Genomic DNA, 14,087 nt, shown 5'->3' with positions numbered 1-14,087 from the left:
TTGAATCATTTCTGCTCAGAAAAGGGGGTGCTTTGTTAGTACAGCGCCCCACGAACTCCTCAACAAAATGGTGTGGCTGAAAGAAGAAACTGAACACTTATCGAAGCAGCAAGAACAATGTTGTGTGATTCCAAACTGCCACTCTTCTTTTGGGCAGAAGCTATTAACACGGCTTGTTATGTTCAGAATCGGGTGATAATCAACAAATCGAAGATGAAAACACCCTATGAGATTGTTTACGGTCATCAACCCACGGTCGCACATTTCAGAGCTTTTGGCTGTCCGTGCACTTTACTGAACCTCGAAACCATTCCAAAGTTTGGGGCGGCAACCGATGAGTGTTACTTTGTTGGGTATGCGGGAAATACAGCTTACAGGGTTTACAACAAGTCCACTAAACAGATTATAGAGTCTTATGAGGTTCGTTGGTTGGAAAAAAATGAGACTGATGCTCGTGTCGGTCCCGATTGGTTATTCGATTACAATGAATTTTTCAATTCAATGTGTTTCCAGTCATCAACTCCGAACCCCCTTGTGATCCCATAGTGAAAGTTGCGAAGGAAACTCCACAGAATGTATCTCATATTTCTCCACTGATTGATGATGATGTTGCAGAATTGAATAATGCTTCACCTGCCTCTGACAATCAGTGCAACAAAACTCCAGAACTAGAATGCTCGACAAACACGACTGAAAATGCAACTGATGTTGAAAAGGAAACTTTTATTCGTCAGATCTTCGGGAGCACCTTGTTTCCCGATGATATTCCAAATGAATATGTCTCCGGCACCTCGTATTCTGTCACACCCCCATCTTAGGCCTAGGCGTGTGACTCGATAGTTGGTACCACATTTGTAATTATATCAGAGTTACGAATTATTAGCGGAAGACTTTATAAAATATAAAGAATTAAATTTGTAAAATATTTACAATACAAAAGATGGAACGAAAGTTCCATTTACGTTTACTTGTTTTATGTTTACAAAACCACCTTTTAATTCATAATTAAGTTTAACAAAATTTATCCGAGCCATCGGATTCTTGAACCTTCGTCCTTTAAGCTCTATCTTGATTACCTGCAAAATATTATAAAAATATGTCAGCAACGAATGCTGGTGAATATGCTGACGCGAAAACATTTTCTTTTACTTCGTTACCCCTCGAGGGTTATGCATGCCTCGGCCCATCTTGGCTTAGGAATAACAAAGTTAAAACAATATCATTATAAACTCGAGCCTCTACCTAGGTCACCCCAGCAAGACACCGCAGCGTCTCGACGTACTTTGGTACCATAAATATACACAAGGTCATTCTCACTCGAACATACTTTGGTTCGGCCCATCGTGGCTGGAGGTCGTGACCAGGCGTGGTGCGATGTGCCCACCGCATTTTACCACATATCTAAGGATCCAGACAAACGTATACTACAGCCTGAGGGCTAGGCTTTTACTCTTATTCATAATGCTTTTAGAGACACTTAGTCTCATGTAAAGATTTACACATAACACGTTTATTTATTTGAAAACAAGTTTGTAAAAGTGGGGCGTATTCACCTTTGATCGGGATCGGTTTCCAACACCGTCCTTGCATTCTCTTTCTTGCTATCTCGCGCCTATAGTACGAGTATAACTTTTATTAGTCGGATATACAATCCAACTTAAGACCTTTAGTCTTATTTATCTCGATGAACATTTAGTTCAATAATCTTTTACTTTAAAACATTTAGTTTTAAAAAACGATATTTATAAACCTTTAGTTTATTATAAAAACCCGACGTTTCTTCTTTTCTAAGGAACATATTCTTTTTCTTTTATTATTTAAGAATACTCTTATTACTTAAATAATAATCATAACAAAGAATTATATATATATATATACCTATACTTTTATGTTTCTTTTCTTTTCTTTTCTTTGTTATATATTTTCTTTTCATAAGCATCGAGTATAATTCCGACTTAGGGCATTAAGCCTTTATAATATTTTATTATTATTTTAGCCGGGTAGTAAGCCTTACCATTTCTCGGCTTATAATTCACTAGATACTCGAGCAGCACTTCTACGCCGCTAAGTCCTTTCAACACTCGCCTTGATCGCCTCTTCACTTCGGCACGCAAATCGAGACACCCAATCTTCTAGGAACACACTTCGAGATGATCGTCGGGTTGTAAAAATAGCACCACCTTCTTGTTCGGAACGTCTTCGGGGTGTGGTACGAATATCGAGGTATGGCACGTTTATCGAGGAATCGGGGCACGGTTTTCGAGGTGGATTGTTGGCACGAATTTCGAGGTTTAGTGAGATGTTTAGAGAGAGAGTTGTAAGCAGATTTTGGTGTGGAGTTATGAAGACCCGAGGCTGCTATTTATAGGCAATTTCTGGGGTCCCATCGCGTACCGCGCCCGGTCCCTGGGCACCCGTCGCGTACCGCGACGTAGCCCAGGTGAGTCACCCAGTAGGTCTGCCACGTGTCTCCACGTGGCAGACGGTGTGCCACGTGTTGACACATGGCGGGCTTCGTGCCACGTGTCGGGACACGTGGCAACTGGTGTGCCACGTGTGGACACGTGGTGAAAAAGTTTCAGGCGTGTCAGGCTACGTCATCGCGATACGCGATGACGTAGGCTCAACGGCGATCACGTATCACCGTTGACGTCTTCTAGAAAATTTGACCAAGCCCCATCGCGGTACGCTATGGGCTCATTCACCGACCGGTCGCGTATCGCGATCAGACAAGAAAAAAGATTTTTCATTTTAGTCCTTGGAGTTTGGAAGTTGGCAGAATTGATCCCTATACTTTGGAAACTTGTCATTTTTGGCCCAAAATTCCTGTGATGTTACATATTCTCATAGCACGGCGAATATGGATGGAAAAACCCTCTTGTTGATGATATTGAAAACTCGTCAAATCTGCAATCCACCGGTGTTGTCTCTGAGTAGTTAATTCCAAATGAATATGTCGCCGGCACCTCGTATTCTCACAGCACGGCGACATCTGGATGGAAAAACCCTCTTGTTGATGATATTGAAAACTTGTCAATTCTGCAAACCATCGGTGTTGTCTCTGAGCAGTTAATTCCATCAAGAATTCAGAAAGATCATCTGATTGAAAATGTCATAGGTCCAGTTGAAGCGGGAGTGTCCACCAGAAGCCAAACAGGATACATAAACAGTTGTATGCTTTCGTGTTTCATCTCTCAAATTGAACCTAAAAATGTAGAAATGGCTCTTCAAGAACCAAGTTGGGTTGAAGAGATGCATGAAGAGTTGAATCAGTTTGATAAGTTGAAGGTCTGGAGATTGGTTAAACTGCCAGAAGGAAAGAAATCTCTAGACACTAGATGGGTTTTCAGAAACAAGCAAGATGACACAGGGGTTATTGTTCGTAATAAGGCACGATTGGTAGTTCGAGGTTTTTGTCAGGTTGAAGGGTTAGATTATACTGAAGTCTATGCCCCAGTGGCTAGACTTGAGGCTATTAGAATATTTCTGGCATATGCTTCATTCATGGGTTTTACAATATATTAGATGGATGTCAAGACTGCGTTTCTATATGGTGAGGTTAAGGAGGAGATTTATGTGGATCAGCCACCGGGTTTCGTTGATTCTAAGAAACCAAATCATGTCTACAAGCTAGACAAGGCCTTGTACGGGTTACATCAGGCTCCTCGGGCTTGGTATGCTACACTGACCAAGCATCTTCTTGATCATGGGTACAAGCGTGGAACCATCGATCAAACCTTGTTCCGGAAAACTGTCAGAAAATATTTGATTCTCGTCCAGATTTATGTTGATGACATCATTTTTGGATCCACTAGCACTGAGTTGTGTACAGAATTTGAGGGTGTAATGAAGAAGAGGTTTGAGATGAGTTTGTTGGGAGAAATGATAACGTTTCTGGGGTTGCAGGTGCGTCAAAGCTCAGAAGGAATTTTACTCCATTAAGGGAAGTATGTTGAGGATATGCTAGTGAAGTTCGAGTTTCAAGATTCAAAGAGTGCCAATACTCCTATGGCGGAAAGACCACTACTGTCATCTGATCCTGATGGGAGTCCCGTTGATCAAACATACTACAGATCGATGATCGGGTCTCTGATGTATCTGACAGCAAGTCGTCCTGACATTTTGTTTGTAGTCTGCCAGTGTGCTCGGTTTCAGGCTAATCCTAAACTCTCTCATTTAATTGCTGTTACACGTATTTTTAGATATCTGAAGGGAAAACCAAAGTTAGGTCTTTGGTAGCCCAAACAATCAGAATTTGATCTTTATGCTTTTGCTGAAAGCAATTATTGTGGAGATGACATTGACAGGAAATCCACGTCAGCTGGTTGCCAGTTCCTAGGAGACCGTCTCATTTTGTGGCAGTGCAAGAAACAACAGACGGTGTCTACTTCGACTGCTGAAGCAGAGTATGTTGCTGCATCTGCTTGCTGCTCTCAGGTTATCTGGATGCAAAATCAATTGCTGGATTACGGTTTGGAATTTCTTGACACTCCTATTTTTTGTGATAATGATGCGACCATTGCCATTGTGAAAAATCCTGTTCAACACTCCAAAACCAAGCACATCGATATTAAAATTCATTTTATTCGTGACTGTTTCGATCGAAAACTGATTCACCTTGAACAAGTCCACACTGATAACAATGTGGCGGACTTATTTACTAAACCGGTCGGAACAACAAAATTTAATGTGCTTGTGAGTTTTCTTAAAATGCTTCGTTTTGAGGATTGAGTCTTTTTGGGTGTAAATTTGTTCATATTCGTTATTCTTGCACAAATTTAGGGGGAGAAAAATCAAAAAGTCAAAAATAGTGTGTGCGTTTGTTTTTTTTAAATAATAAAAAATAAATAAAAATTTCAAGATTCATTCTCGCTTAAAATTATGTCGGTTTCTTAAGTCTGAAGGACATATATTCGTATATGGTTGGTCCGGTGTTCTACTTGTAGTTTCACAGGATAGCCATTTACCCAACGACTGAAAGCACCCGGGGCGATTATGATGTGTTTTGTGTTTTGTGCTCTTTCACTTAAAATTATGTCGGCAACTCTAAGCTGGAAGGACATGTATATCTATGCATGGTTGGTCCGGCTAACCACTTGTGGTCATACAGGACAGCCATTTACCTAAAAGCTTGATAGTGACTGGGGTGACTGAATACTTAACACGCATGCTTTATGTAACTCCATGGGAAATGATATTGCTATTCAGTTAACAACTTTTTAAAAGCCTCAAATATTTTCAAATGAAAATGGATCCAACCTTTGGAAAGTGATAGATAAATTGTTTTTGTGTGGCTAACGGGTGAAGTTATTAAGCTTAAAAGGCTCTAGAACAATCATTGATATTGTATGGTAGCTTTCCATGATGCGTAAAAGTTGAAATGATATAAACTAAATTTGCTAAACTTAATGTGGAGAGTCATTTTGAAGACATGTGCATGTCTCCAGATACATCTCTCCGAATGATAGGCAGAAAAGCAATTACCCAGTCATACACGAGCCCGTTAGTGTCTTGATCACCAAAAATATTGTGCTTTTATGTTCAAAAAAAAATATCAGCAAAAGAGTTATTTATTTATTATTAAAATAATTTTGAGATGTTTAAAGGGACAAACTAGAACTACAGAGATGGGGGCACACAAGTAAGTCCTGTCATGTCTCGAATGAAAGGCTTGTCAGTTTACTGGCACTAAGTCCAACCTTCAACCTTAAAGCCTAAAATTTCTGTCGTTATAAAAATCTTTTGATCAAGCACTAGGGGGTTGGAGTCAAATTGGGGTGATCTGGGGAAAGCCAAATACGCTTTGAGAAGATATAGGAGGCACCACATGTCCATGAGTGATGTCCATCTAAGCTTTATGCCGAACTGAACCTTAATATCACTTATGCAATGAAAATCATGCTAAGTATGTTATACCTGCTATTAACCTGTTTCTTTATGTCATAATAACGCTGAACATGAATCCTTGTGACAGCCTATTAAACAATATGATTCCATGTTCGGATCTTTTCATAAAAAGACGGCGTTTTTTTAACAAAAACTGAAATTTGTTCCCGATCTTAAAGTTTCAAAGGGAGTTACTGTGTATATTAAAATGTTTTTCATTTTTATATTGCCTAACTTTACTAAATATTATGTTTTCCTCGAAACTACTCTCCTCGAAATGATCGTATTATTTAAGTGTATTTCGAAAACGGGCTTAAAATTTTCTTTTGCTGGAACGTGTGTCATGTGGGCTGCTCACTTGTTTGAGCCCATTTGGTGTTCTCGGCCCATCTTCGGTTTTACCATAAAAGGTTATCAAGGTTTTGCTTTGTTATCTTTATCACTATTCTCTCAAAAACAAAACCTTTCTCACTCTTAAGTCTCTAATCCGATTATTAAGCCATCTTTACTAATCATCCTCAGAGTTCTTTCTCTTCTGATTAGCAGGTAATCAACAAGATCATATGGTACCTTTGTACCAACAGAGGTATATTCGATGACTGCCATGAACTGATTTCATGGATGGTTTTGTGAATTAAGATTGGATTTATGAGTAAAAAGGGGTCTTGATGGACTTAATAGTGTTTAATTAAGGGTTTTCGGTTGATTATTTGTGAGTTGTTGCATGTTTAATGGAGGTTTATGTAGGGATCTCGGTGGTTGAAGATGACTGCACGTTTCCCAATGCGGAAACCCAAGAGTTTTCTTTCCCCAGCTGTCAAGGGTTCTCGGTTGACTTTCGTTGACCGAGAACACCTTACAGAAAACTCAGTTCTCGGTCAATTACCTTGACTTTCGTTGACCGAGAACGCCTTACAGAAAACTCAATTCTTGGTCAAATTTCCTTGACTTTGTTGACCGAAATCTCAGTCGTTGACCGAGAACCCCTCATTTGACTGAGATCTCTCCTGCCGGGTCTAATTCTCACTGACTGGGCCCAAACCTACACAGTGGTTTGAACTTGGGCCAGTTTAATGTCTTTTGGACTGTCGCATGAGTTTTATTTGGGCTCACGCTAACAATGTGCTATAAACTTGGACCTGTTACAGCTTTATGGACCATATTGTTTTTTAAACAATGGACAAATTTGTTAAATGTTGTCAAATTAATATATTGGCCATCTAACTTGATCCGTTTGGTGCAGAAATGGCTGATCCGAATCCGTTAAAGATTGTTGACTCGCACAACATGGCTGGATACTTATATGATCCACCTATGACCCACAAGGAATTCAAATCGATGATAGTCGGTCTCAACACCTGCAGGATCTCTCATGCACTACGAGAGAATCCTGTCATACGTAAGAAGATGATCTCGGATTTTTGGAACAACGCATCAATCAACCCTCAAGGACCAGATGGAACTATGTCTATAGACTCCAAAGTACAGAAGATGCCCAATGTCATCACAGAATAAAGGTAAAGGTGTGGTTCTTGAAGATGCTCATGTCGATGTTCATGCATTACAACGTTGAGTTTTTGAACTTGAACAAGATTCGGTAGTCAAAGATGTTCGTATTCAAGAGTTGGAAGCAGGAAATTCTGATAAAGATTCCAAGATTAAAGAACTACAATCAAACATGGGAGAACTAACGGCCCTATATCTCGACCTCCAACAAAAGCTGTTTCAAAAATTTGGAGATGAGTTTAAGAGCAGTGATGACGTACTTTCTAAAGCACCAAATATGAGTCAAGGTGGTAGTTCTACTGCTCGTCCTATTGAAAACATTAATGACTCTGTATCACTGCATCAGTATATGGATGCTCCCCCCATCTCCAAAGAGAAATCTGACAGAATTAAGAAGAATTTGCTTGAAAAGGGAAAGAAAAAACTACTGGTGATGAAAAACTCAAATAAGAATGTTGAATCGTCGGATCATCAAGACAGGTTTGTTATTGAATTTCAAAAGGGCTTTAATGATAAATATGGTGATCGGTCAAGAGTTTTGTTGTGGGGTTTTGATGCGGATAAGAATATATGGTGGGTTAAGAGGAAGTCAGGAGCAACTGAATACTACCAGAAAATGAAAAACTTTGGTTCCTAGACCAAAGTAGATCTTAGCAACCTGATTAATGCTCCATTCACCAATCTGACAAATGATAAGCGTGGTTTGGATTTTTGGAATTTTCTAAGAAGACAAGTCGACAGAGGTTTCCCTGATATGAAGACAACTGAGTCTTTTCTGAAGAAGGCGAAGGAGTTCAAGATCCAAAGACAGGGAAGACAATGGTCAATGTCATGTGGCCTGCCACGGACAAGGCTACTCACATTCCTGTTCCTGAAAAGATTCCAGATGGCACGTTGGATAACATGAGATTCTGGATATATGATAGTGTTACTGCCACTGTCTTTATCAAACTGGAAAAGGGAAAGGGTTAGTACCGATTCGTTGATCCAAGAGACTTATTAAAGCTGGGAGAAAGAGACATCAAGACGCTGAGTACTTTTCAGATAGTTGCTGATCCGATTTTTGAAACAGCTGCTAAAGAATTCACAAGTATGGTAGCTACTATTTCCGGTGCAAGTTTTGGGCGGGTGCTTTGAAAGATGATGACATTGATTACATGGAACATGATTAAAAGACCAAGCTGCAAACCAAGGGGGAGATTGTTGGGCCTAGTTTTGTGGTTTGATCTTAGTTTGTTTATAGTTTAACTTGATTTGGGCTTGGGGTTTTGGGCTTTTGGGTGTTTGGGCCGTCCAAGTTGGTTGTATCCCTATATATAGGTATTATGTTGTATAGGGTTTGGTTGTTCATTCCTAGTTATTTGATCAAGTATTGTAAGTGCTTAAGAACCCGACGTATTCAATAATATACGTGTGTTTTGAAGCAATTCCGTGTTACTCTTTATAGTTATATTGTGTTCTTGAATCACCGAGTATAGGTATTCTGCACCAATACTTGTATATTGATATCATAATTGTAGTGAACCAGATTCGGGACTTATAGTTTCTTTAAGGATGGGATCTAGCAATTTATAAACTATAGGTTCTAAAAATAAAGGGTTGCCAATTAAAGGGTTTGAGGAGAAATACTCAAACCCATTACCTCTTTCATCAGCATTCCCCTGTTGTTGACTTGCAGATGCCATACCACCGAAGCCAACTCCACTGCTCTTGTCTCCACCAATGCGATGGCTGCCGCCATAGGTGTTGGCGGTTTCTGAGTTGCCAGCGGCGGTTGCAACTTAGCTTTGTCCTTATCCCCCCTTTTGTGGCCATTATTCCACCACTCGGGATATCCGACGAGCTTAAAGCACCGCTCCTTCGTGTGTTTCGACATTCCACAATGGCAACATTTCAGACGCGATTTATCAATTCGGGATGATGACCCATTCGGTTTCAACCCTTGGTCTGACCGATGAGTTCCTTTGGATACTAACCCTACTCCTTCGATGTTGTGTTTTTGAGACACCATTAACCCGGCTGCCACCCCCTGTGTATCATTAGGGTTTCCCCCTAAAATATTTTGATGAGCCATTTCCTTCCTTACCGCTGCGTATACGCCTTTTGCGGAGGGAAGAGGATCCCATCTTAAAATCTCTCTTTTTATCGGATCATACTTTTGATCTAGGGCGTTAAGGAACTAGAACAGTTTCTGTTCTGCTATGATTTTGTTGTATGTTGTGATATCAGCAGCACACGTCATTGGGTTCGGGTCTCTGCGTTCAATCTCTCCTCAGATGCCCTACATCACTATCCAAAACTCCTCCAAAGGTATGCCATTTTGCTTGAATTCATTAGCTTTGACATGGAGATCGAATGTTTGAAGCTTGTCTTTGCCACTTCTATATGTGACAATAAGAGCATCCCACAATGATTTTGATGTTGGAAACTCGGTTAGATTACTAGCAATGTTTTGAATAAGCCACGAGAAGACAACCAAGTCATCTTGTTCCCACTAATCATAATTTTCATCAGTTGCTTCTGGTTGATTTTTTGTCAAATGGTTCAACAAGGCTTTCGATTTCCCCCCTATTGCGACTCGTATCATTCGAGACCATAGGGCGTAGTTTTGGCTATTGAGATTAAGGCTTATTTTCAGGCTATCGGATAGGTTCTGCTTGAGGTTTTGAGTTTTGAGATCATGTTTGAGGATATTGGCTATTTGAAGAGTAAGATCATCGGGTATGGAGTTGGGATTACCTAAACCTATCCTAAACCTGACCAATTATCATCCCTAAATTTTGGTTTGATTTGGTCTTGAAATTAACATGTTATACTAGTATTAAAAAAGCATACATAAAATTTGTTTTTTTTATTCGTTTGATAATAATAATAATAAATAAATAAATAGTATGAGGAATAGGGGTAAAGTTAAAATACAAAGGACAACAAAAATGAGGAGGGTGAGAAGGAATCCAGTCCATTGATCTTAGATTTGAATGACTAAGATTAATTTAAAAAATAAAAATTGATGGAAAGGGCATGAAGGTAATAACACACATTTGTTGACTTTCTCTCTCCATATGCAAGGCACATGTCAATTCCTCCATCACTTTAAAATGTCCATAACTTTTTTCATACGGCATTATTTTTTTAAAAAAATTTCACCATAATAATAAGCATTTTTTATCTTTAATATGAGTATCGTATTGTTATATAAAAATAAAAAAAATTAATGGGTTTTTTAATTGTGTTTTTTTGTTGTTCATTGTGTAATATGTTGTATCCATTGTGTTTTACGTTTTAAGTCATTGTGTTATATATATTCACCATTGTGTCTTACGTTTTAGGTCATTGTGTTATACGTATTCATCATCGTTTCTTACTTTTTAGGCCATTGTGTTATACGTATTCACCATTGTGTTTTACGTTTCAAGTTAAAGACACAATGGTGTGCAAAAAGACACAATGACGAAAAAAGACACAATGGCGAAAAAAACACAATGATAAGCGAAAGACACAATGGTGTGCGAAAAGACACAATGGTGTGCGAAAATACACAATGACGAAAAAAGAACCAATGGTGTGCGAAAAAACACAATGACAAAAAATGACACAATGATAGCGAAAAGACACAATGGTGTGCGAAAAGACACAATGACGTGATTTTTGTTTTAAATTTTATATAACAAAAATCATACTCATATTATTATTATTATTATTATTATAAATAAATAAATAAATAAACATATCTTTCCTCCGTCGGAAACCATGGCACTCTCCTCCTCCTCCCGTTGATCTTCTACTCCTACCTTCGCTAATCGGTATTTACTTCCTTCCTTCTCTCTCTCTTATTATCTCTAACTTTCCTCGGTTTCCCTGCATCGTTGATCATTTTTGAGTCGTGAATTGCCACGTATTTTGTTGTTATTTGTTATTTGTGATGATTGATCTCCTTGTTGTTTGTGTAAAACTAACCTATTTATATATATACATTTCTTTCCACTTAGGGATTTCATTTTTATATGTATGTTATTTGTTATTTGTGATAACTTACTTACACGCACACCAAGTCTATCTAAACGAGGTTGTCACACCAAGTCTTGAGAAATCAGTACAGGTTTTATGCTCATGTGACACGATATTACCCCTAGCAGATACTTTAGGAATTATTGACAGATGTGTTGATGCCATTGCCAACAACGTGTGTAAAGAGCAGCTTGTCGAGGGTCTCTCCCGTTTAGAATGCGATAGCGCACGCATAGATGCAAATAACAGGTGCCTAGAATGGTGAATTGAAGATCTTTCGGGTCTAAAAATTGAACTTTATCAACGGACGATTTCGGTTATGGTAAGTTAAGGCATTAGACAAGATAGTGTAATTGCATCCATAATGCATTATGCGCAATCGTCTTTAAAGGGTATTGGCAAATCCCAAATTTGGAATCCTGCAAGAACGACCCCTGCTGCGGTTGAAGACTGTCAAAGGGTAATTGTGGAGACTCTTGTGAGTTTGTTACCAGCTGAAAAAGGTGCATCTATTCCGGTTGAGTTTCTTTTTGGGATGTTAAGAATGGCGATTATGGTGGATTCAAGTTTTGCGTGTCGGCTTGCTCTGGAAAGAAGGATAGCCGTTAGATTAGAAATGGTTTCGCTTGATGATTTGTTGATCCCGTCTGGTCAAAATGGTGAGTCTTTATTTGATGTTGACACGATTCACAGGATATTAGTGCAGTTTCTGCAAATAATTGAGCAAGAAGATGACGAAGATTGTGGCTATGAATCAGAAGGTGATATGGGTTCACCGAGCCATGGTTCGTTGTTGAAAGTTGGTCGGCTTATCGATGCTTACCTGGCCGAAATTGCTCCAGATCCGTACTTGAGTTTTCAAAAGTTTATTGCTATGCTTGAAGTATTGCCTGATTATGCTCGGGTTATCGATGATGGACTTTATAGGGCTGTTGATATCTATCTCAAGGTAACTTATTATAACACGTAATCATCTTTTCTAGTAAAATTATATTATTTATATGATTTTACTTTTGTAAACATATTTGACAGTCTAGGGTGTGAATGAAACCGAAAAACCGATCGGTAACCTGATAAACCAAGAAAACCGCACCAAACAACCAAACCCAAACAGAAACCGACGGTGTGGCCTTTTGTTTTCATAAAACTGAAAAAACCCATCCGTAACCGGAAAAACTAAACATATATAACCGGACCTAAACAAAAACCGATGATTTGGTATTTGGTTCACTTTAGGTTTATATATAGTTAAAACCCGGAAAAACTGTACCAAGTTGAACTTATGGATTTTCATTTTTAGTTTTGAATTTTGAATATTTACAAGAGCTTAATAAATAGTGTAACCCTAACATTTTAGTCTAAATGTATAATAATTAATTAATTATTAATTAACAAAAAGATTTAGACCCAAAGTTTGGGTCCAAATTCATTATTATGGGTCAATTTTTATTTATTTTTAACCAAAAAAGTTTAATTCCACATGGGAAAATCAAACAAAACCCAACCAAAAATCGAAATAACTGAAGCCAAACGGTTTTAAAAAATTCAAAGGCCGAAATTTCGGTTTTTGGTTCGATTTGAGCCTAAAACCGACCCATCCAAATCCCTATTTGACACAATACAGTAATTATTTATTTAACAAAAGTTTGGATAAATGCGAGTCCGCTTTGACCGTATTGACTATCTAACAGTTTGATGGTTTGAACGCACATGCCTAACTATTATTATTGTGATGGATTAGGCTCATCCGATGCTAACCGAACACGTGCGTAAAAAGATTTGCAAGTTCATAGACTGTGAAAAGCTATCTCAAGAAGCATGTAACCACGCAGCCCAAAACGACCGGCTCCCAGCCCACATGGCTATCCGGGTGCTCTACTTTGAACAGCTCCGGCTAAAGACCGCGATCACCATGACTGGACCCTCGGCTTTGTCCGGCTACATGTCACAAAAGATGTGCAGCAGCAGCGGTGCACCGAGTGCAGCCATGTCTCCACGTGACACGTACGTGTCTCTAAGACGAGAGAACCGTGACCTGAAATTAGAGATTTCAAGAATGCGAGTGAGGTTAAGTGACTTGGAGAAGGAACAGGTTTGCATGAAGCAAGGGATGATGGATAAGTCTGGTAACGGGAAGACGTTTTTAACTTTGATATCCAAGAAGTTTGGAATGTTTGCAGGTCCCGGGAACGGTAACCAACATAAGCATGGGACTGGGACCGGGGTCGGGGGGGAAGTCGAGGTCGTCGGGTAGTCGGAGGAGGGAATACTCTCTTTCTTGAGTATGAGACTTGTGTGTGACTGACCTGTGCTTTTTTACTTTAGTTTGGTGTTAGTTATGAATTTGATTGAGTTAAGAAATTTGGTGTAATTAATATTTCTTGTTGGTAGATTGAAGTACTCTTCAATTTGTGTGATTTATTTAGTTTTTTCGTTTTCATGCACACTCCTCCTCGTTAAAAAAGTTTCTTCCTCTTTTCCACCCTCACATCATTGGGCACTTGGACAACGCTAATACTGTTAACTTAATAGGTTTCACCAAACAATTTCGAACACTTTAAAAGAAAATACCATTTTTTCCAACCGGTTTCTATCAAACCGGATCCAAACGGGTTTCAACGTTTATAATTTCAAACCTGGTAAACTGTTGGATTGGGACAGGGCCTGGTTTTTCTATCGGTTAACAG

The 14,087-nt window shown here is 39.0% G+C and overlaps 1 pseudogene across 1 annotated transcript; it reads left to right on the top strand.

The window, feature by feature from the left end:
* Positions 1-11,764: 11,764 nt before the first annotated feature.
* Positions 11,765-13,812, top strand: LOC143599137 (BTB/POZ domain-containing protein At3g08570 pseudogene; annotated as a pseudogene). The gene is made up of 2 exons (XR_013147243.1): positions 11,765-12,349; positions 13,142-13,812. The product of XR_013147243.1 is annotated as a BTB/POZ domain-containing protein At3g08570 pseudogene (transcript).
* Positions 13,813-14,087: the final 275 nt, after the last annotated feature.

The sequence above is a fragment of the Bidens hawaiensis genome, unplaced genomic scaffold, assembly GCF_021521415.1.
Source record: "Bidens hawaiensis isolate Kalapana, Puna unplaced genomic scaffold, B.hawaiensis_p1.1 tig00051552_1, whole genome shotgun sequence".
In the NCBI taxonomy this organism is placed as follows: domain Eukaryota; kingdom Viridiplantae; phylum Streptophyta; class Magnoliopsida; order Asterales; family Asteraceae; genus Bidens; species Bidens hawaiensis.
This window is presented reverse-complemented; position numbering and strand designations above follow the sequence as displayed.